This window comes from Ictidomys tridecemlineatus, chromosome 5 (assembly GCF_052094955.1).
Source record: "Ictidomys tridecemlineatus isolate mIctTri1 chromosome 5, mIctTri1.hap1, whole genome shotgun sequence".
Taxonomy (NCBI): domain Eukaryota; kingdom Metazoa; phylum Chordata; class Mammalia; order Rodentia; family Sciuridae; genus Ictidomys; species Ictidomys tridecemlineatus.
In genome coordinates this window covers 99,410,696-99,433,980 of record NC_135481.1, presented here as the reverse complement: position 1 = coordinate 99,433,980, position 23,285 = coordinate 99,410,696, and positions in this window count along the sequence as shown.

Sequence of the window (23,285 nt, the reverse complement as noted above, 5' to 3'; positions counted from 1 at the left end):
CCTACCCGACTCCAGCCCCTGAGGAGAGACCTGGTAGTCACCCAGGGCATGCCCTAGAGGGGGATGCAGAGAAGGAGGAAGACGAACTCTTGCAAATGCCAAAAGGGCTGGAAGTGGTGAAAAGGTGATTCCCATTGTCCAGCCAACTAAACATTGACCGCCCAGTTGAGGGTCTGGCTTGTAGAAGGTTCTCTGTAAAGGTGAGTAGGAATGAATAACAGAGGGTTTTGGCTTTTGCTCTCAACCTCTGTGGCACTGGAAACTTTCCATGCTGTCCCTCATGTGGATTGGGATGGGAGAGCCTTTGGCCTGGATTGTCATCATGACGATGTTGTTAACCTCCAAAACTTGTCTGGGAGCGCAATCCAGAACAATATAAAAGAAACAGAAGGACTCTGAGTAGCCCACACAGCTGCAACTGTCTGACAAAGTCAAGAGCTTTGTCTGCATGAGAGCACCTGCTATTGTCCCCTGGAGCCCACCCCCACACACAATTCCAACAGATCCAGTGTGGCAGAGACTGCTGAGCCCCGGAGTATCCTCTCTTTCCTGCTTCCTTTTAGCAGGAGAGCTCCAAGCTTACAACCTGCCACCATGGCTACTCTGCTGGAGACCATGTGTCCCATCCCCCCCTTGCAGCCAGTTATAGCCATGGACTAAGTCCTGGCCAGTGGGTATGAAGGAGAAGTGATCCTTGACAGGGAGCCACCTGCCCCCCATGTCCCCTTTCTCCTTTGTGGATATGGGGGTGGAGGGGAGGGCAACGTTGATGATGCTAACCAGGACAACTTCCAAGGGTTTGGCCAAGCAACAGGACAGGAAGGAGGAGAGTTCAGGATGACCTGGATTAGAAGCCTAGAGTTCGATCCACCTTGGGAGAACAAAACACTCTTTAAAGCCACCATTGTTGACCTCTGTGACAGCAGCTGAACCAATTGCCTAATGGTGAGCCCCAAGCCCACAGCAGATGAGCAGGAGCATATTGGAAGGAGAAAGAACTTATGAAAAAGTGAGTAAGGTGGAATCAGCAACAGCCAAGTGTAAGGGATTGCAGGGTCATTCCAAGAGGCTGGGAGGGTGTGGTTGTAAAATAGGGTCATATTGGGAATACACTCAGAACAACCACCCTGCATCACTAAGGTTAAATCACCAACTAAATATTTTATTTTGAAAGAGAAGCAATTATATATTTAGAAAGTAATTTCAATAAAAATTGGTTAAGATACAATTTGTATGTTATGGAGAGACAACCTTCAACATCTAGCAAATTCAGTCATCTGAAATGATACCTTTCTTTAAGAACCAGAAAGCAGCTGGGTATGGAGGCACATTCCTGTTATCCCAGCGACTCAGGAGGCTGAGGCAGGAGGATTGCGAGTTCAAAGACAGCCTCAGCAAAAGCCATGCTCTAAGTAACTCAGTGAGACTCTGTCTCTAAGTAAAATACAAAATAGGGTTGGGGAGGTGGCTCAGTGGTTGAGTGTCCCTGAGTTCAATCCCTGGTACCAAACAACAACAACAACAACAAATAGAATCAGAAAGCAGATTTTGATTTATTAAAGTTTACTTTCTCCCTTACAAGATTATAAATTCTTTTAAAGTCAGATTGTGTTTCCTTTTTGTTATGTCTAGTGTCTGACAAGTGACTATGGGGGTGAAGTCAATGTGCCCCTAGATTACTAAGTTGAGAAGAGGTCTGTCTGTAGGCTGATTTGGAAGACAGATGGGTGAAACTGTCTGAGGTCCTAGGCCAGTCCAGTAAGAGTGGCCAGAGCACAGCCCAGAATGTTCTGATCCCTTGGAGACCTTGATCTAGAAATCTTATCAGAAATGCTCACCTTGGTTCACAAAGACCTGCATGCACCAGGTGGTCATTGCAGAATTCCTTGTAATGGCCCAACCCAAACACAAGTGTGCACCGCCTACGTGTCTTTAGGCAGCCTTCCTGCACTGCCCAGATGAGATGCTCAGGGAGACTCAGAGTGAGAGGAAAGAGGTGGGGACCTGGGAAGAGCCACCTAGGTGTGCTCCGGTTCTGTTTCTCCTCAGTTCCATGTCGATGATTTTAGGCTCCGAAGCAGGGGATCCACGCAAGAGTGTCCCAATCCCCCTCAAGGCCTGGTGTGGACCAGCCTGCCAGGCAGAGGGAAGCCGGGGCTGTGGGTCTAGTGGTGATAAGAGCCCAAGTAGATCTGCTCTAGGATCCAGAATATGAACTGAGGACACCAACAGGGAGAGTATTTTCAAGCAGAACCCAGGAATCATTCATATTTTAAGGGTCAGTCCAGATACTCTACGATATCCTTTGTGGCCAAGAGCCAAATAACGACTGGCTAAGAAAGTGGGCTCATTTTGAGAGTCGGGGTTCTATCATACACTCCAACCTGCCTTTCCAGGCAGAAGGGAATCGAGTTCCTGTGCAAAAGGCAGCAGGTCATGTATCGGGATGGAAAACCATTTGTTTTCCGTGTCCTCCGTCTAACCAGACACGGGTTTCTCGAGCTCTGGGTTAGATCTAGGCACACGGCTCGGCTCTCACCTCGGCCGTCCCCAGATTGGTGGGCAAATGGAGGACTGTGTCATCAGCTGGCATCCGCACAGCAGAGAAACCCGGCCTCCCTCTCCTGGGCCAGCCCTGGCCTCCCTGCCCTCCCTGATCCCTGGCTCAGGCTGGGCTCCACTCACCAAGGCCCCATCGGGTCTGAGCTCGTAGCCAGCAGCAGCCTCTCTGTCCAGTACTTCTCTCCGGGAAGAAGGGAAATTCAAGACTGGGGGAGATCACTGTCATCCACCACCTAGAGACACTACCAATTATCAATATTGGAAAGTTCTGGTGGGTGAGGTCGAGGCAGGTGCTGATGACATCACAAAGGAAGCACACTTTTGTCCTAGAACTCTGGAGATACTTGGGAGGAAGGGCTTCTCTACCCAGAGTTGAGCCAATGGAGCATTTTCAGACATGGCTGGGGTTTGAAGCCTCAATTCTATCTTGACCCTTGCTTATCAGCAGTGTTGGGCTCTTAAAGAATATTTGAGTCCTTGTATTAAATTTTATGGCAGCTAAGGGATCCCCTCCATCCACAAGCTGAAATTCATGAAGCAGAAATAGGGTCTTCCCTTGAGCCAAAAATGAGGATCCCATCAGGTACAGGGGCACACGCCTGTAATCCCAGTGGCTGGGGAGGCTGAGGCAGGAGGATGGTGAATTCAAAGCCAGTCTCAACAACAATGAGGCCCTAAGCAACTCAGTGAGATCCTGTCTCTAAATAAAACACAAAATAGGGCTGGGGATGTGGTTCAGTGATCAAGTGACCCTGAGTTCCATCCCCCATACCCTCCTCGCAAAAATGAGGATCCCCTCTCCTTGAACTCAGTCCCACCCAGGCTCTTGAACCAGCTCTGTTGCACCCAGTCCACTGGGAGAGGATCCCTATTTTCAGTAATGAACCTTTTCTTTGTTTTGTAACCTTTATGAACTTTGTGAAAAATGATACACATACAGAAAAGTATATATAAAACCCAAATGAATGCTCTAGTGAATAATCATAAAGCAAACATTGTATAACCAGAGCCCAAGTCAAGAAAAAGAACGGATCCCATTTCCCTAAGTAGTTTCCCAATCACACCCCTTTCTCCTCCAGCCCTCTCCCCGCGAGACACAGCCCCATCGTGACTTTGGAGGGACCCCTGCCTGGCTTTGCTTTCTACTTCTGACAGCTTATTTCCCACCCTAATCAGAATGGCTTGGTCTGATATGTTTTTTAAGAGTATATTAAAGGAGTCGTGTACGCCCCTACTTTCACGTTGGGCTTCTTATCACACTTAGGAGACTGACCCACGTTATGGTCTGCAGTTGCACTGATTGGCTGCCATTGCTCTAGGGGCCCTCCGTTGTTTGACTCTGCCATAAATTAATTGGTCTTGCTGGGTAGATACTTGGTTATATCCAGTTAGTGCTATGGTCTGGATGCTTTCGTCCCCTCCAAAACTCACGTTGAAACTTATGTCCAAAGGAACTGTGGAAGGAGGGGAGGCCTCTCCAAGGGGATTAGGTCTTTAGGGCTCCTCCCTCATTTTATCACCAGGTGCCGATGCAGCCTTGAAGGGACCGGGACGAAGAAGACAGTAGCGCTGCCAGACAAAAAGGCTGCTAATACCTTGACCTTGGGCTTCTCAGCCTCCAGACTGTGAGAAAGAAATTTCAATTTATTGAAATAGTCCAGGGTATTGGGTTATAGAAACACAATCCAAGATCATTTTTCCAAACAATGCCACTCTTCCTGGCTCACATGTTTTTGAGTTTCTGAAAACCAGGAGAGAAATTTGGGGATCGCTGGGGTGTGCATGCATCTCCAGCTTTTCCAGTTCATGCTGAGATGTTTTCTAGAGTGGGATTGTACCCATTCATGTGTCCTCCAGCAGTGGATGGGAGTTCTGTAAGGTCTGCTTCCTTTTCAATGTTTGGCATTGATGGACTTGTTACCTTCCTGGTCCCTTTGAGTGGTGTCTTTTGTGGGTTTTATATGCATTTTATGAATGACCAATGAGATGAGGCACATGGTCATATTGTAGTCATTTGGTCAATTGGTCATCTGTAGACTTTTATAAATTAATAACTTGTGTTTTACAGCAGTTTTAGGTTAATAGGAAAATTGAGCAGGAAGTATGGAGATTTCCCACACACCCCATGCACTCACAGATGCACAACCACTGCCCCTATCAGGACTCCCCAGCAGAGTAGGACATTTGTTACAATCAGTGAACCTACACCAACACATTGTGATTACCCAGTGTGCATATTAGGGTTCACTGTCAGTGTAGGGCTTGATTTAGACAGATGCATGATGACATGTATCCACCATTGTAGTATCAAACAAAATGGTTTCATTGCCCTAAAAATCCTCTGTGCTCTATCTAGTCACCTTCTTTCTCCACTAACATCTGGCCACCACTGACCTTTTTACTGTCTCCATACTTTTGCCTTTTTCAGAATGTCATGTAGTTGAAATCACACAACATATGTTCTTTTCAGATTGGCTTCCTTCACTTAGTAATATGCATTTTAAATTCCTCCATCTCTTTTCATGGTATGACAGCTTATTTCTTTATAGCACTAAATAATATTCCATGGTTTAGATGTACCACAAGTTCTTTTCAAGTTTAGTCAATGATGAATAAATGTGATCTGTGTCTGTCTGTCTGTCTACCTACCTACCTACCTACCTATCTATCTGTCTATCCCTCCATCCCTGTACAGGTTTTTGTGTGGTCATATTTTTCATTTGTAAAGGATAAAAATGCTGAGTTATGTAGTAAGAATAATCTTTTGTAAGAAAGTGCTCAGTCGTCTTCCACAGTGGTTGTACTGTTTGCACTCTCACCAGCAAATGAATGAGAGTTCCTGTGGCTCCACATCCTCACCAGCATTTGTTGATGTCAGTGTTTTGGATTTCAGTAATCCTAATAGGTGTGTATGGCCATCTCATTGCTGTTTTAATTTGCAGCTACTTCTTATGAAAGATCTTTTCATTTGTTTATTTGCCACCTGTATATCTTCTTTGATGAGGTGTCTGTTAAATCTTTTGCCCATTTTTAATCAGGTTGCTCATTTTCTTATTGTTGAGTTTTAAGAGTTCTTTGCATATTTGGGGTAACAGTCCTCTATCAGATGTGTCTTTTGCAAATATTTTCTCTTTCTGTGACATGTCTTATCCTTTTGACATTGTCTTTTATGGGGAAGACATTTTAAATTTTAATGAATTCTAGCTTATCAATTATTTCTGCCATGGATCATGCCTTTAATGTTGTATCTAAAAAGTCATCACCACACTCAAGGTCATCTAGGTTTTTCTCCTATCCTCTGGGAGTAATATGCATCCCTTAGTAATATGCATTTAAGTTCCCTCCATCTCTTTTCATGGTATGATAGCTTATTTCTTTTTAGCACTAAATAATATTTCATGGTGGGGGCTGAGGTTGTGGCTCAGCGGTTGAGTGCTCGCCTCGAATGTGCAAGGCCCTGGTTCGATCCTCAGCACCACATACAAATAAATAAAATAATTGTATTGGGTCCAACTACAACTGAAAAATAAATACCTTAAAAAAGTAATAGTCCATGGTTTAGATGTACCACAAGACCTTTCCAAGTTTTGTCAATTATGAATAAATGTGATCTGTGTCTGTCTACCTACCTACCTACCTAATCTATCCTAGAGTTTTGCATTTTACATTCAGGTCTGTGGAGACGTTTTGAGTTCATTTCTGAATGAACTCAAAAGTCTGAGTTTAGACTTATTTTTTTCCCCTTGCAGATATCCAGTTGTTGGATATCCTTTTCTCCTTTGTTGTCTTTGGTTTGGATCTTAAATGTCCCAGAACATCTTAAAAACTCATGTGTGGAAAGCTTTGTCTGGAGCTGGTAAAGCTGTTGGGAGGTGGTGGATGCGGGTGGGTAGGGTTTAGTTGGAGGAAGCTGGTCACTGGGGACATGCTCTCTGTTTCCTGGACACCACGAGGTGAGGAGCTTTGCTCCACCAAGTGCTTCCCAACGCATTGTTCTGTGTTGCCACAGTCCAAAACCAACAGAGCTAATGGATCAGGAAACCTCTCAAACTGTGAGACAAAATTAACCTTCTCTCCTTCCAAATTGTCTGTTTTAGGTATTTTGTCACAGCAATACGAAACCAAGACAGAAAATCGGTACCAAGAAATAGGCTGTCACCATAACTATACCTGACAATGTGATCCAGAGCCTTTGAAACCAGTTTGCAGGAGGACTTTGGAAAAGCTTAGAGGAACAGGGTAGAGAAGCCCTAGAATGCTATAAACAGAGATTAACCGGTCATTCTATTGGGTGATCAGAAGGCCAGAATGGTGATAGAACTGAAGATAGTAAAGGCTACGCTCTTGGATGGAAATTGGGTTCTATTGGGAACTGGACAGGCCATTCATATTCCATCTGGCAAAGCACTTGTGGACATTTTGCCCATGTCCTGGAGTTTGCATGAGGTTGACTTTAAAGGTGACAGATTAATTAATCTGATGGAGGAAATTTCCAGGCAGTGGTATGGATATTGCTTTTATCCATTTACAGTAAAATTGGGAATAACAACAGGGTTGAAAGCCTCCAAAAACTTACAGTTTGGCCAGAAAATGTACAAGCTTGAAATTGCAACCAAGGAGGATGCGGTTGCTAATAAGATGAATGCCTTTATAAAGAAGTCAGGTAGCCAGATGTGGTCACCTCCTGTAATCCCAGTAATTTAGGAGGCTGAAGCAGGGGGATTGCAAGTTTGAGGCCAGCTAGCTTTAGCAATTTAGAAAGACCCTAAATTACCTACTGATGCCCTGACTCAAAATATAAGAAAATAAAAAAGGGCTGGGGTAAAATGGCCCTAAGTTCAATTCCCAGTGTGGAAGAAGAAGGAGAAGGAGGAGGAGGATGGGGAGGGGAGGAGGAAGGAAGAGGGAGAGGGAGGAGAAAGGAGCTGTCAAGTACTTTGCATGGTGCAATAGGAAAGACACCTTGAGAGCAGCTCAGGCATCAGTAGGATCCCCACCCATCTCAATGGTATAAATGTGTAAACTCCTTCCAAATACTTTGCTTTGAGAGAGGAGCCCTGGGACACCCTGCTCACAAGTGGCCACTTAGGGAATTGTTTCCCTGGGATTCATTTTCCCAGGTGGAGCCCTCTAGGTCCTCAGAAATGACTGCATCTGTGGTCCAGGAGGGTCTGGCTCCTGCTCACACAGGTGAGAGACCTTGGCATGGTCCACATGATACAAGTTTTTGCAGGCATCCAGGACACAAGAGGTGTGCGGTCACAGAGGCTCCACAGGGATCTCAGGGCAAAGCCTGGGTGGCCAGGCAGGGTGGGGCAGGGTCAGAGTTCTTGCCAGCAGAGCCTCTGGGAGAGGGATGTGTGGTGTTGTGGGAGTGAACCTGAAGCCAAAACGAGATGTAGGAAGTCGGAGATGCCAGGAATGTTGACTGCCCATGGAGGAAGCTGTAGGTAGCGGACAGAGCCCGTCTAAGAGAAAGGCTGTGTGGGCTGCAGTTGGCAAGGACATGAGAGCAGGGCTGCCTGAGCCCTTTGGAGCTCACACCATGCCACCATGTGATCCTGAGGCCAGTTTGGAGCTGTAGGATTTAAGGTTTGCCCTGCTGGATTCTAGTCTTGCTTTGGTCTGATCGCTCCTTGCTCTTTTCCTATTCCTCCCTTTCAGAATGGAAATGTTTGGCCTGTGCTGTTGTCTCTTGGAGATATGTAACTTTGTGTTGCATTTTATAGGGGCTTGCAGCTAAAAGCTTGCCTTCAGTCTCAGAGGAGACTTTTACCTTGGACTTTGAGCAATGCGGTTAAGGCTGCAGGCATGGAGATGAACTGAATGCATTGTGCACGATGAGGTGGACATGAGGCCTTGGTGGCCAGAGGGGAAATGTCAGGGTTTGGATCTTAAGTGTCCCCCAAGAGTTCATGGTTAAAGATGTAGGCCCTAGCTGATGTCCCTACTAGGTGGAGGGTGGTAACTTCAGGAGGCAGGACCTAGTTGGAGGAAGTAGGGAATGCTCTGGAGAAGTATATGGAGACCTGGCCCTTACCTCACTTGCTCTCTTTGCTTCCTGGTTGCCATGAGGTGAGCAGCTCTGCTCCACCACGTGCTCCACGCCATGACGTTCTGCCTTGCCACAGGCCCCAAAGCAATGGGCCCAGCCAGCCACAGACTTGAAATATCTGAAACTTTGAGCCAAAATAAATTTTCTTTCCTTTAAAACTGTTTATCTCAGGTATTTTGTCACAGTGATGCAAAACTAGCTAACACAGATCCTTTATCAAAGATCATGTTTATTCAGGTCTGTTTCTGGTCTCTCTGTTCATCTCATTCATGAACTTGTCTATTCTTTTGCCAATACGTTGTCATGACTACTGTAGTATTTATAATAAGTCTTGAAGTTGGGTAGTGCCAGTCCTCCAACTTTGTTCTTCTCTTTCAATATGAGTTGGCTGTTCTGGGTCTTTTGACTCTCCATGTGAACTTTAGAATCAATTTGTCAATATTCACCAAGTAGTTTTTTTTTTGGATTTTAATTGGAGTTGCTTTGAATCTACAAATCATTTGGGAGGAACTAATGTCTTGAGAATATTGATCCTTCTTATCCATGAACATGGACTCTCTCTCCATTTATGTATTTCTTTGACATCTTTCATCAGAGTTTGACGGTGTTCTTCCCATAGATCTTTGCCTATTTTGTTAGTTCTATGCCTAAGCATTTCATCTCTTCAAGTACTGCGTTCGCTGGCTTTTCATTGCTGTGACCCAGATACGTGACATAAACAACTTAAGGAGAGATTTATTTTGGCTGGTGGTTTTAAAGGCTTCAGTCTTTGGTCAGCAGCCTCTTTGTGCCTGAGCTGAGGCAGAACGTCATGGCAGAAGGACGCGTCAGAAGAAAGCTGCTCAGTTTATGGTACCTGGAAAGGAGAGAGGTGAGGGAAGGGAGGTGCCAGGAACACAAGGGCATGCCCCTAATGACCCACTAGGCACGCCTCGTCTGCCTACAGTTTTCACCTCCTCCAGTGTCCATTCAAAATATGAATGCATCAAGTGGATTAATCCACTATGTGTTTAAGCCCTCTTGGTCCAGTCACTTCCCTAAAGCCCTAGCTCTGGACGGCTACACGGGGGACAAAGTTTTCAACACATGCGCTTTGGGAGGACATTGCATGTCAAAACCATCATAAGTGCGAATGTAAACGATCGTGTGTTTTCAACTTCAAATCCCATTGTTCATGGCTGGAATACAGAGAAGCAATCACCTGTGCCTGTTGTTCTTGCCTTTTACAGCCTGGCTTATTAGTTCCAGCCGTGAGTTTCCCCTTCCTCCACCCCGCTCTTTGTTTCTATGTCTTCTTTCCTTCCTTTCTTGGTCAATACTTTCACATTTTCCACATAGACCATCATGTCATCTACGAACAATTCCATTCCGTATTTTTATTTCCTTTCCCTGTGTTACTGCATTTACTGGGACTTCCCGTGGAGTACTGAAAAGCAGTGGTGAGGGAGCTATCCTTGCCATTGTTCTCGTGGGACAGCTTTAAGTCTCTCACTGTTACATATGATGGAAACTATATATTTAACGGGTTAATGTTCTTCATCGAGTCGAGGAAGTTCCCTCTGTTCCTAGTTTGTCAAAAGTTATTTTTGTCATGAATCAGTGTTAGATTTTGCCAAGTGCTTTTTCTGAATTACTGGAGTTTGGATCTTGAGTGTCCCCCCCCATGTCCCATGGGTTAAAGGCTTGATCCCTAGGGTGATGCCATTGGGAAATGGTGGAATCTTCAGGAGATGGGGCCTTGGTGGAAAAGATGTTGGGTCCCTGAGGGTGTGACTTTGAAGGAGATACTGGAAAAATAAACCTTTTCTCTCTATAAGTTGATTATTTCAGGTGTTTGTTACATTAACAGAAAACTAACCCCTGCATCTATTGATAAAATCATGTGATTTTTTTTTCTTCCTCATCATGTTGATGTGATGGATTCTATTAATTGATTTTTGAATATTGAAACAAACTTTCATACCACTCATTACACTAGGCTGTGGTATATAGTTTTAAACATTGGGGGACTTAATTTGCTAATATTTTATTGAGCATTTTTGCATCTATGTTCATGAGAAATATTGGTCTGTAGTTTTCTTTTAATATCTTTGGTTTTAGTGTTAGGGTAATGCTTAGGTAATAATTAGAAAATATTCCTTCTGCTTCTATCTTCTGGAAGTGATCATAGAGGATTCATATTATTTCTTCCTTTAATATTTTAGAATTCACCAGTGAACCAATCTAAGCTTGATGTTTCTGTTTTGGAAGGTTATCAGTTATTGGTTTAATTTCTTTCGTTCTTTAATTTCTTAAGTGTGTGAGTTTTGGCAGACTGCATCTTCCATGGGATTGATTGATCTCATCTAGGGATAAAATCTGTGAGCATAAAGTTGCTCATAATATTACTTTATTATCCTTGTGATGTCCCCAGGATGGGTTGTGATGTTTCCTCTTATTTTTTCATATTTTTATTTTGCGTTTCCTCTCTTTTTTTCTTAAATGTCCTGGCCAGAGACTTAATTTTTAAAAATTTATTATTTTGCTTGTCATAATAAAATGCATATCATAAATTTTACTATCTTAACCACTTTTAAATGTGCAGTTAAGCGATATTGAATGCATTCATAATGTAGTGCAACGATCACAATTATCCCCTTCATAACCTTTTTCTTTCTTTCTTTTATATTTATTTATTTGTACTGGGGTTGAATCAAGGAGCACTTTACTGCTGAGCTGAGCTACATTTTTTTTTTTTTTTTTGAGTCAGAGTCTTGCTAAGTTTCTGAGACCGGCTTCAAATTTTCGATCCTCCTGCCTCAGCCTCCCTAGTTGCTGGGATTATAGGAGTGTGCCTGGCTTCCATAAACCTTTTCTTATTGGAAAAGTGAAACTGTGCAGCCCTTAAATGATATTTCCTCACGCTCCACTCCTCCAAGCCTCTGAAGACCATCATACTCTCCGTCTTTATGATTTTGGCTGCTTTAACTACCTCATGTGAGTGGAGCCATCCAGTATTTGTCTGACTGTGGCAGGATTATTTCATTTTGCACAATAACCTGAAATCTATCACCCACCTCTGGTTCCTGCAGAGGTTTGGGCTTGTGGGTTTCAGCTCCAGTAAGTTCTAATTATCTATCTACCTACCTTTCTGCCTCTCCACCTTGGGAACAGTGATTTGCTTGCAGATCTAAGAATAGTTTTTGCTTTTTTCAGTTTGTTCAGTGTCTTACTTGACAGGACAGAGTGGCCACTTACAAGCTCCCTACATGCCAGACTAGACTCTGGACTCATTTGATGGTCAGGAGGACTAGTTCTTGGGAGCACCTATTTATGGCTTTTACCCTTTTTTTATACTGGGATATGTGATTTTAAAAAAATTTCCCATAATACCTTTATTTTATTTATTCATTTGTATGTGGTGCTGAGGATTGAACCCAGGGCCTCACACGTGCTAGGCAAGCACTCTACCACTGAAGTATAGCCCCCGCTGTGATTTTTTAAAATAATTTATTTGAAGGATCTTTTGGAGAAAGTTTTCATCAGTTACAGGTGTTGGAATAATCTGTGCTTGCTTTGTGGCCTGCTTTTTGGGTGTCTTTGTGGAATTCTTGGGTGAACAAGTTATTAAAATTTTAATTTAGAAAAATTTATCTATCTCTTTCTTGAAAGAGAGCAATCCGTGTATTATGATTATGAAACATTTCCCTTCCCTGAGGACTTGAAGATATTCTCATTTACTGTCTTCTAAAAGCTATGTGGGTTTTTGTTGTTGTTGTTGTTTTTTTTGCATTTTATATTTAAGTCTAAAGTCTGTCTGGTGAGACATCTGTGAAACGGTACAATGGGTAAGTCAAAGTATCTATTTTGTATCTAGTCAAAGTATTTTCCTCTGCAAAATCAACAAATAAACTAGCATAATAATAATAATAATAATACACAATAATCAACTTTTTTGGAATTCTGGAAACTAGTTAGCTACAGATAACTAGGGGAACACTTAGTCAAGGCCGGTGGGGCCCAAGCAGCCGAACCTCAGTCTTACTGAGAGCCTTTTGGTGTTTTGATTTACCTGGTGCCAAACCCTGTTCCCTGTTCAGCAGTGGCCTTGATGACAACAGCCTGCATTCCCTGGACCAGTACTGGAGACACCAGAACTGACCTCATTAAATTAAAAAAAAAAAAAAAGTGATTATTTATTTTGACTCGTTTGATGGACTAGTTAAAGAGGCCCACTTTGATCTCACCAAATTGGGAACTGCCTCAGAACTCAGACAGCTGCCCTGGCATTTCAAAAATACGTGAAGGGTTGAGTGTTGGTGGCCATGCTAGGTGTAATCCCAGCAGCTCAGGAGGCTGAGGCAGGAGGATTGAAAGTTCAAAACCAGCCTCAGCCATTTAGCAAGGCCCTAAGCAACTTAGTGGCAAGACCCTGTCTCAAAAAATTAAAAAAACAGGGGCGTTGGGGATTTAGCTCAGTGGCAGAGCGCTTGCCTAGCACGCGCAAGGCCCTGGGTTCCATCCTCAGCCCTGGGGGGGAAAAAATTAAAAAGGGGCTATAATGGAGTATCCTAGACATTAGTGACTCCATTTTAATTCTAGAACTACATCTTAACCTGAATCTGAAATTCATAAACTGCCAAGGAAAAGAAACTTAAGACACCCTGTTCCCAAAACGCTCCCCCCTCCAAGCTCCCTAAATACAAAATCTGTTGTTACTCAACCACCCGCACCCAAGGTCAATCCTGGCTTGCTGCACCCAAGGTCAGTCCCAGCTTGCTCTTGTTCCTTGTTAAAAGGTACATAAACCTCCATTCAAGTGACGCTGGCTGCAGCGCCACCCGACTGGGCAGCCTGGCAGGCCTTTCCTGTCAATGAACTTTGCTTTCTGGGCATGAGACTCTGTCTGGAGAGATTGTCTTCAAGCATTCTTCCCCTAACAAGCTGGGGATGTAGCTCGGTGGTTAAGCACCCCTGGGTTCCATCCCTGGTACCAAAACAAAACAAAACAACAAAATAAACAACAGCCATTTAAAGGCAAATATGTTTATTACTGCTGCCTGGAGCATTGGATAACAGTAGATTAAAAATATATATAAATAAATAAAAAGAGCTTAGTCAAAAAGTTTGAGAAATGAGAGAAAACCCTGGGAAATGAGATGCTTTGGAGAATCAAGTTTTTAATTTTAAAACTACATATATTATTTAGCATCAAAGTAATATTTTCCTTGTTGTGAAATCTTTAGATTGTTTAGGAATGTATTAAAAATAAAAGTTCTACTCCTTTAATACCCATTTTATTTTATTTTGGTACTGGGGATTGAACCCAGAGGCATTTTACAACTGAGCTACATCACCAGCCCTTTTTATTTTATTTTTTTTATTTTGAGATAGGGTCTTGCTAAGTTGCTGAGTCTGGCCTCAAACTTGTGATCTTCCTGCCTCAACCTCCCAAGTCACTGGAATTATAGGCATGCACCACTGCTCCTGGCTCCCAAACATTTTTAATAGCATAGTATTTTGTGGTATAGAAAGTGCCATAATTTAACCAGTCCCCTGTGAACACTAAGCCGTTAAGTTTCTACCTTGTTTTGATTATAAATAATGCTATACTGAAAATTTTTTTCATATCAACACTTGCAGATTTCTGTTTATTTCCCAAATTTAATAATATTTTAATGCTCTTATGATTATTAGGGTAATATATGGTTACTATAAAAAATTCAGAACTTATAAGAACCCTTTATCTGAGGCAGCTGGGACCAGCATATGGTTGATTAATTGGAAAAGATGGTAAAGCAAGTGATCTTTTAAAAAGAGGAATTTTATGAGTGATGTAGTTAACACCAATGCTACTTAAACTGTCCCAGACCGGAGAAAGAGGAATAAAATATGAAGGTCCAATATCACTTAAAACAATGTGCAAGAATGTTTTCACAAAAAGTCATTTTCCCCACCGTTGCTACTGCAAGTTCGAGGTGGGAGAAGGGCTGCCCGAGATAGAGTCGGGTGCTCACGGTGGTTTTGTGTACCTCAATCTGCAATCCTTCTCTTCACACCCCAGCCCCATAAGAAACACACGGTTTAGAAAAAAAATATCAGAAAACTTTTTCCTTCCCTTCCTCAAGTTTGCTTCCTCACTTTTTGACTACTTGGGTCAGTATCACTTTGACATGGCACTTGATTCTGAGATGTCACTTGTTCTCCTTCAGCTTGCTCAGCAACCATGAGCTGCTAAAAGCTTCTAAAAGTTATTTGTCCACACTGAATCCCTTTCCAGGAAGACATCTCTTCCACTTGGTGAGGTTCTATTTTAAATAAGAATTTTGAAACACTCTGGCATATCCCTGGGTGTTGAGAGCCACAGCCAAAGGGGCCCAGCAAACTTCCAGCTGCCGGCTGATGATTGGCTCACAGCGGCCCCAGCAACATCTAGCTGATTGGCTCCTCCACGGAGCTGCTCATTGGGGGACTTCTTTGGTTCCGCCCTCACAACCCAGCCAATGGGCCTCAAGAGCAGGAGGATTGTGGGAGGTGGAGAGGCTGGTGGGGGTGAGAGGCTTGTGGAAGCCGGTGGTGGAAGTTGGGCTCTGAGGGTTTTTTTCCTGAGGAGCTGTTTTGTTTGGCGTTTGTAGTTCTAAAAATAGTTAGTTTCTTTTGACAAGTGGCTCCTGAATTGTGCCTGGACAGACTGCGGCACCTGGGAATCTAGAGGTCAAGTGCATGTCCAGGGCTAAGTGCCTGCTCAGGAATGTCCTTAAGAGGCTCTTCTGCATTCACCTCTGGATGACCTTCAGTCTCTATGCAAGAAGAAACTGAAGACAAAGGTTGAGCTGGAAACTGCCCGATGAATTTGGAAGGTGTGCCCCAACTTGCGTGCAAATGTGTGCGTACAAACACACACAAACACAGAAACTATCTGCAAAGACTGGGAGATTTTTGCTTTTATTGTCTCGAGTGTTTAAGAAAATCTCCATTCAACTGCTAATTGATCTTAAGCTAACAGAATCAAGATTTCAGTGGCCAAAGGCACACACAAAATATATAGTTAAAAAAATAATTCAAGTTGGGCAGAGTGCCTGTAGTCACAGCTGCTCAGACAACTGAGGCAGGAGAATTGCAAGTTTGAGGCCAACTTGGGTGACTTAGTGAGAACCCGTTTGAAAATCAAAAAAATAAAAAGGGCAAGAGATATAGCTCAGTAGCAGAGTGCTTGTCTAGCATCTAGTATAAAAGAAAGAGAGAGAAAGAAAGGGAAAAAAACTAGTCTAGAAAAGGCACTAAACAAACAACAACAACATTACCCTAAGCAGAAACAGTGAACTTTAGGAAGTGGGAGGACTCTGACTTCCAGAAAGTTGTACATTGTAATATTAAAATGTCCATTTTTAACCAAAAATTATGAGGCATGAAAGGAAACAACAAAGTATGACCCATACATAAGGAAAATGGCAATTAATAGAATTAATTAATAAATAGGAAGATGTTAAATCAGCAATTTAAAATATGCATAAAGAACTAAAAGAAAACATGAAAATGATGTCACACACATGAAGAATATCAGTAAAGTAATAGAAATTGTCAAAAAGTTAAATAGAAGCTCTGGAGTAGAAAAGCACAAAACTAAAATGAAAACCCTCACTAGAGGGACTCGATAGCAGATCTGAGATAGAAAAAAGAATTGGTGAACTTAAAGATAAATCAATGAAAATTATCCATCTTAAGGAGCATAAAGAAAAAAGAACACAAAAAATATAAACAGCCTAAGAGAGCAGTAGGCATCATCAGGCAGAGCAACATATGCATTATAAGAGTTCCAGAGGGAGCTGGCAGTGTGGCTCCGTGGTAGAGCACTTGCCTAGTAGATAGAAGGCTCTGGGTCAATTCCCAGCACTGCGAAATTAATTAATTAATTAACTAACTAACTAATTAATCAATAATACCCAATCAACTTAAAAAAAGAGTTCTAGAAGGAGACGAGAAAGAACACTTGAAGAAATACTGAACCAACACTTCCCAAATTTAATGAAAAACATTGATCTATTTATCCAAGAAGGTCCAAATGAGGTAACCTTAAAGAGATCCACACTAAGACATGTTACAATCAAACTTTTGGAAGATAAAGACAAAGAGAGAATTTTGAAAGCAACAAAAGAGAATGCAAGGAAAGATAAATAAGATTAACGGCCAATTTCCTCACTGGAAGCCATGGAGTCAGGAGGTAATATATGACAAATTCAAATGCTAAAAGAAAAGTCTACCAACTAAGAATTCTATATCCATCATAACTATCCTTCAAAAATAAAAAAAAAAAGAGATTAAGACAATTCCAGGTAAACAGAAACTGAGAGAGTTCATTACTAGGAGACCTGCCCTATAAGAAATAATAAATTTAATAATAAATGCCTCAGGCGGAAATGGAAGGACAGTCGATGGTAATTATATTCCATGTGAAAAAATACTTATTTTTAAATATCTTTAATATTTTTAATAATTTAAGAATTTTTAATATTGAAAAATCTTTTCTTATATATTTAAAAGTTTATATAAGGTATATGTTATATAAGGCATATTTACTTTTAAATATACAGGAAAACATAAACATCAGTATTAATATACTTTTGGTTAGTGACTCTTCTTTTTTTCCAAGTGATTTTTTTTTAATATTTATTTTTTTAGGTGTACATGTACACAACACAATGCCTTTATTTTTATGTGGTGCTGAGATTGAACCTGGGTCCCACCAGTGCTAGGCGAGCCCTCTACCTCTGAGCCACAATCCCAGCCCCTTCTCAAGTGATTTAAAAGACAATTGCATAAAATAAAAATTGTAAAACTATACCAATAGGCATAAAATGTATAAAGATGTAATTTGTGATAATGGGACATTAAGGTGGGTACAGAGATATATAGGAGCAAAGTTGTTTCATACTATTGAAAGTAATCCAAACTAGATTTTTATTTAAGATAGAAAGTGTAATTCTCAGGACAATCATTAAGAATATAATATTTTATATATATATATATATATATATATATATATATATATCTCAAATATAAAAAAATGAGGAAATTAAGGTGGTGCACTAGAAACTAAGACCCAGTTAACACAAAAGAAAGCAATAATGACAGGAAAAAGGAACAAAAATGGTGTGCATGATACAAAAATTAAATAGCCAAATGGCTTTTCAATAATTACTTTAAATATAAATGGGTTAAACTCTCTAATCAAAAGGCAGATATCAGGGTTGGAGTTGTAGTTCATGGTAGAGCGCTTGCCTAGCATGTGTGAGGCACTGGGTTTGATTCTCAGCACTACATATAAATAAATAAAATAAAGGTCCATTTACAACTAAAAAATATATATTTTTGAAAAAGGCAGATATCAATGGAGTTTTTTAAAAACATTTATTTTTTAGTTTTCGGCAGAAACAAGATCTTTGTTTGTATGTGGTGCTGAGGATCGAACCCGGACCGCATGCATGCCAGGTGAGCGCGCTACTGCTTGAGCCACATCCCCAGCCTGTCAATGGAGTTTTAAAAATGATTAAGCCATAGGTTACCTACAAGTGACTCATTTTATATCTAAAGACCCAGATAGGTTGAAAGTAAAAATATAGAAAGAATACTACAGGCAAACAGCAATCCAAGAGAGCTGCAGTGGCCATATTAATATCAGAAAAAAACAGACTTTAAGACAAAAATTGACAGGAGATAAAAAATTATATAATGATAAGAGAATCAACCCATCGATTGTACAGATATATACAACTTGCAAGAGAGCTCCAAATGATATGAAATTAAAACAGAATTAAAGTTAAATAAAAGACATTTTGACAATAATAGTTGGGAGCTTTAATATTCCACTTTTAGTAATGAATAGAGCAGCTAGAGAAGACCATCTAGACTACCAGAGATTTTAACAGCAGCATAAACCAATCAGAACCAGCAGACAGCTAACGAACACTCTGCCAAACAAGAAGAGGATACTAGTTCTTCTCCAGTGAATAGGAAACATTCTCCAGAACAAATCAGGCCCCAAAACAAGTCTAAATAAATCTAAAAAGACTGAAATTATACAAAGTATGTTCTCTGACCACAATGAAATGAAATTAGAAATCAATAACAGAATGAAATAGGGGAAACTCACAAATATGTGGAAATTAAGTAACACAGCCTTAAACAACCAATGGGTCAAAACAGAAATCCAAAGGGAATCTAGAAATACTTTTGAGATGTTTTAATATGATCTATAAAAACTATGGATTATAGTGAAAGTAGTGCTCAGAGGAAGATTTACAGTTGTAAATGCTAACATCAGACAAGAACAAAGATCACCAATCAATAGCAGCATCCTGTCTTAAAAATCTAGAAAAAAAGAAGAGCCAACTAAACCCAATGCAAGAAGAAAGACAGATTAAATAGAAGACAGAGAAGAGGCACTGGAGAAAACCAACGAAACCCAAACTAGATGCTTTGAAAACACCAACAAGACAGACAAACCATTAGCTGTACTGAATGAGATGGGAGGGCCGGAGAGAAGGTTCAGATTGCTTAACTCAGGGATTAAAGTGTCAACACTATTACAGACCTTAAAAAACAAAGAGATAATAAGAGAACACTGTGGACAATTGCATGCTGCTATGGTTTGGATATGAGGTATCCCTCCCCGAAAGCTCAGGTGTGAGACAATGCAGGATGGTTCAGGGAGAAATGAGTGGGTCATGAGAGTCTTCACCCAATCCGTGAATTAATCCCCTGGTGGGATTAACAGGTGGCTGTAGGTGGGTAGGGTGTGGCTGGGTAGGGTGTGGCTGGGTAGGGTGTGGTTCACTGGGGGTGTGCCTTTGGGGTCTATATTTTGTACCTGATGAGTGGTGTCTCTCTCTGCTTTCATAGGAGCTGCTTCTCTCCTCCATAGTCTTCTGCCGTAAGGTTCTGCCTCACCTTGAGCCTGGAGGAATGGAGCCAGCCTATTATGGGCTGAGAACTCTGAAACCATGAGCCCCTACCAACCTTTCCTCCCCTAAAATTGTTCTTGTCAGGTCTTTTAGTCACATCAGCAAAAAGCTGACTAAAACGCATGCCAACAAACTCGATAGCCTAAATGAATTCTTACACACACACAGTCTTACCAAAATGGATTCGAGAGAAATAGAAAACACAAGGGATTGAATAAATAAATAAAATTAGCTTCACTAAGGAATTCTACCAAACATTCCAAGAATCAGCCCTAATCCTTCTCATACTCTTTCAAAAAATACAAGGGGAAGGAAAGGTTCCTAAATCATTTTATGGGGCTTATATCACCCTGATACCAAAGCCGAAGATGTCACCAGAAAAGAAGACAGACCCATATCCCTTATGAAAATACATGCAAAAAATCCCTCAACAAAATATGAGAAAAACAAATCCAACTGCAGCATATTGGAGGGTTTATATGCCATGGCCAGTTGGGGGTTACCTCAGGAATACAGAGATAGGTCAATGCATGAAAATAGTCAATGTACTACACTCTATTAAAAGACTGGAGAAAAAGAAGCACACAATCATCCCAATTGTTGCAGAAAAAGCATTTGGCATAAATGTAATATCCTTTCATGATAACAAAAAACATTCAATAAACTAGGAATACAAGAGGACTTCCCCAGTGTGACAAAGGATATTGTATTAGTCAGCTTGGGCTGTTATAACGAAATACCAGGGGCTGGGAATGGGGCTAGCATGCATGAGACCCAAGGTTCAATCCCCAGCACCACCAAAAAAAACAAACAAACAATAAAAAAAAAAAATACCCCAGACATCTATGATCTCACAGTTCTGGAGGCTGATCATCGAAGTCAAGGAGATAGTCTGCTTCTGGTAAGGCCTCTCTTCCTGACTTACTGTACCTCACATGGCTTTCCTCTGCACTAGTGTGGAGAGAGAGGTCTCCATGTCCCTTCCTTCTTATAAAGACACTGTACCTACCAAATTAAGAACCCCCTTATCTCCTCATAGGCCTTATATCCAAATTTCGTCACATTGGGGGTTAGAGGGTTCATACGTGAATTTTTTTTTAATTTAATTTTTTTAGATGTAGATGGACACAACACAATACCTTTATTTTTTTTAATATTTATTTCTTAGTTGAAGTTGGACACAATATCTGTGTTTGTATGTGGTGCTGAGGATCGAACCCGACCCCGCCCGTGCTGGGCGAGCGCTCTACCACTGAGCCACAACCCCAGACCCCATACATGAATTTTTTGAAAGAAGACACATTCTGGTTCACAACAGGCATCTGTGAAAAACGCAGCCAACCCCATATTTACAGTGAAATATTGAAAGCTTTTCCCAAATAATCAAGAACAGGACAAGGAAGTTAAGTTCTTGCTATTCTGTCAATATTTTACTGGCAGTTATATCCGAGACAATTAGACAAGAAAAAGAAATAAAAGACAACCAGATTAGAAAGCAAGAAGTAAAATGATCTCTATCTGCAGATGATATTAGCTCTTGTATATATATATATTAAAATGTTAAATATTACACACACACACCTATTAGAATTAATAAGTTCAGCAAAGTTTCAGAATACAAGATAAATATACAAAATCAGTTGTATTTCTCCACACCCATTATAAAAAATCTGAAAGTGAAATTAGGAAAAAAAAGTTCCATTCAGAACAACATTGGAAAAAATAAGATATTTATGCACTAAAAATTATAAACATTGTCCAAAGAAATAAAAACACCTAAACAATTGGGAAGACATCTCGTGTTGATGAATTGGAAAACCTAACATTTTACGATGCCAGTGCTCAAACTGACTTATAAATTCAGTGCAGTCCGTCTCTTTCAGAATTCTAGCTCACTTTTTTGTAGTAATTGATGAACTGATTCTCAAATTATGCGTGAAAGCATGCAAAGAGCCAACAGAATCTTAAGGAAAAACAAAAAGAACAAAGTTGGAGAACTCACACATCTCAATTTCAAATTTTACCACAAAGTTCAGTAATCAAAACAGTGTGGTTGCCAGGTGTGGGAGTGCACGCCTATAATCTAAGCAGCTCAGAGGCTGAGGCAGGAGGATCCAGAGTTCAAAACCAGCCTCCGCAAAAGTGAGGTACTAAGCAACTCAGTGAGACCCTGTCTCTAAATAAAATGCAAAATAGGGCTGGGATGTGGCTCAGTGGCCAAGCGCTCCTGAGGTCAATCCCCAGTACCCACCCCCCAAAAATATTTTTAATTTTAAGAAAAGGCAATGATATTTGCTACAATATAGGTAAATTTTGAAAATATTATGCTAAGTAATAAAACATAGACACAAAAGGCCACATATTGCTTGATTCCTTTTTACAACTGTCTGTAAGAAGCAAATCCATAGAGCTAGAAAGTGGTTAGTCAGAGAGAGCTGGATGTGGCGGTGCAGTGGTGGTGGAGAGAATGGGAAGTGATGGCTTCATGGGTACAGATTCCTTTTGGGGGTGATAAAAATATTCAATAATTAGCTGGAGTGGTGGTGCCTGCCTGTAATCCCCAGGTACTCAGAGGCTGAGAGGCAGGAGGATCCAAGTTCAAGGCCATCTATATAGATGATGTATTTTATTTTTTGTTTTGAGGCAGGGATCTGACTATATTGCCCTGTTGAATCTCATCCAAATCCTGGGTTTGGATGAGCCTCCTGCCTCAACCTCCCAAGTACCTGGGACTACGGGTGGGCAGCACCAGGCCCAACACCACCATTTACATTTAAAGTAATTATTTATATGGTTGGGTTTAAATCTACAGTCTTGCTATTTTTTTCTCTTTGTGCCATATGTTATTTGTCCTCTTTTTTTTCCTGCCTTATTGTATTAATGGAGCATTTTTTAGGATTCCATTTTATCGATGTCGGCTTATTAGTTATTCACCTTTCCTGTTTTCTGTTCCTTTTTTTTTTCCCCCCTTTAACTAGTGCTGGGGATTGAACCCAGGGCCTCATGCATTCTAGGCAAATGATTTATCACCAAGCCACATCCCCAACATTTACTTTTTTTTCTTTTTTTAATTTTAAGACAAGGTCCACTATAGTGCCCAGGCTGATCTCCATCATCCTCCTGCCTGAGCCTCTAAGTAGCAGGACTATTGGCCTGCACCATGGCGCCCAACTTTTCCTTTGGTGGTTGCTCTAAAGTCCACAATACACATCTTTCCTTCTCACAGTCTTCCTTCACCTTATATGAGACCACTGCGCCTATGAGACACCACAGTGTGGCTCCTTTTCTCCCCCTTTGTTCTTTCACTCTTGCATTAATTCAGTGACAGGGAATCATTTTGTTGCCCAGGCTTTGATCCTCCTACCTTAACCTCTTGAGTAATGGGGACCCCACAGGAAAACGCCACCACACCTGGCTTCTTGCATTTATTATAAATTCCAAAGTAAATTGTTATTGCTTTTGCTTTAAACTTACAGGCATTTTACATACATTTAAAACTGAGGGGCCAGCAGGCACGGTGGCACACTCCGGTCTTCCCAGAGGCTCAGGAGGCTGAGGCAGGAGGATCAAGAATTCAAAGTCAGGGGCTGGGACTGTGACTCAGTGGTAGAGCACTTGCCTAGCATGTGTGAGGCACTGGGTTGGATCCTTAGCACTACATAAAAATAAACAAAGAAAATAAAGCCATTGTGTTCACCTACAACTAAAAATCAGCCTCAGCAATTTAG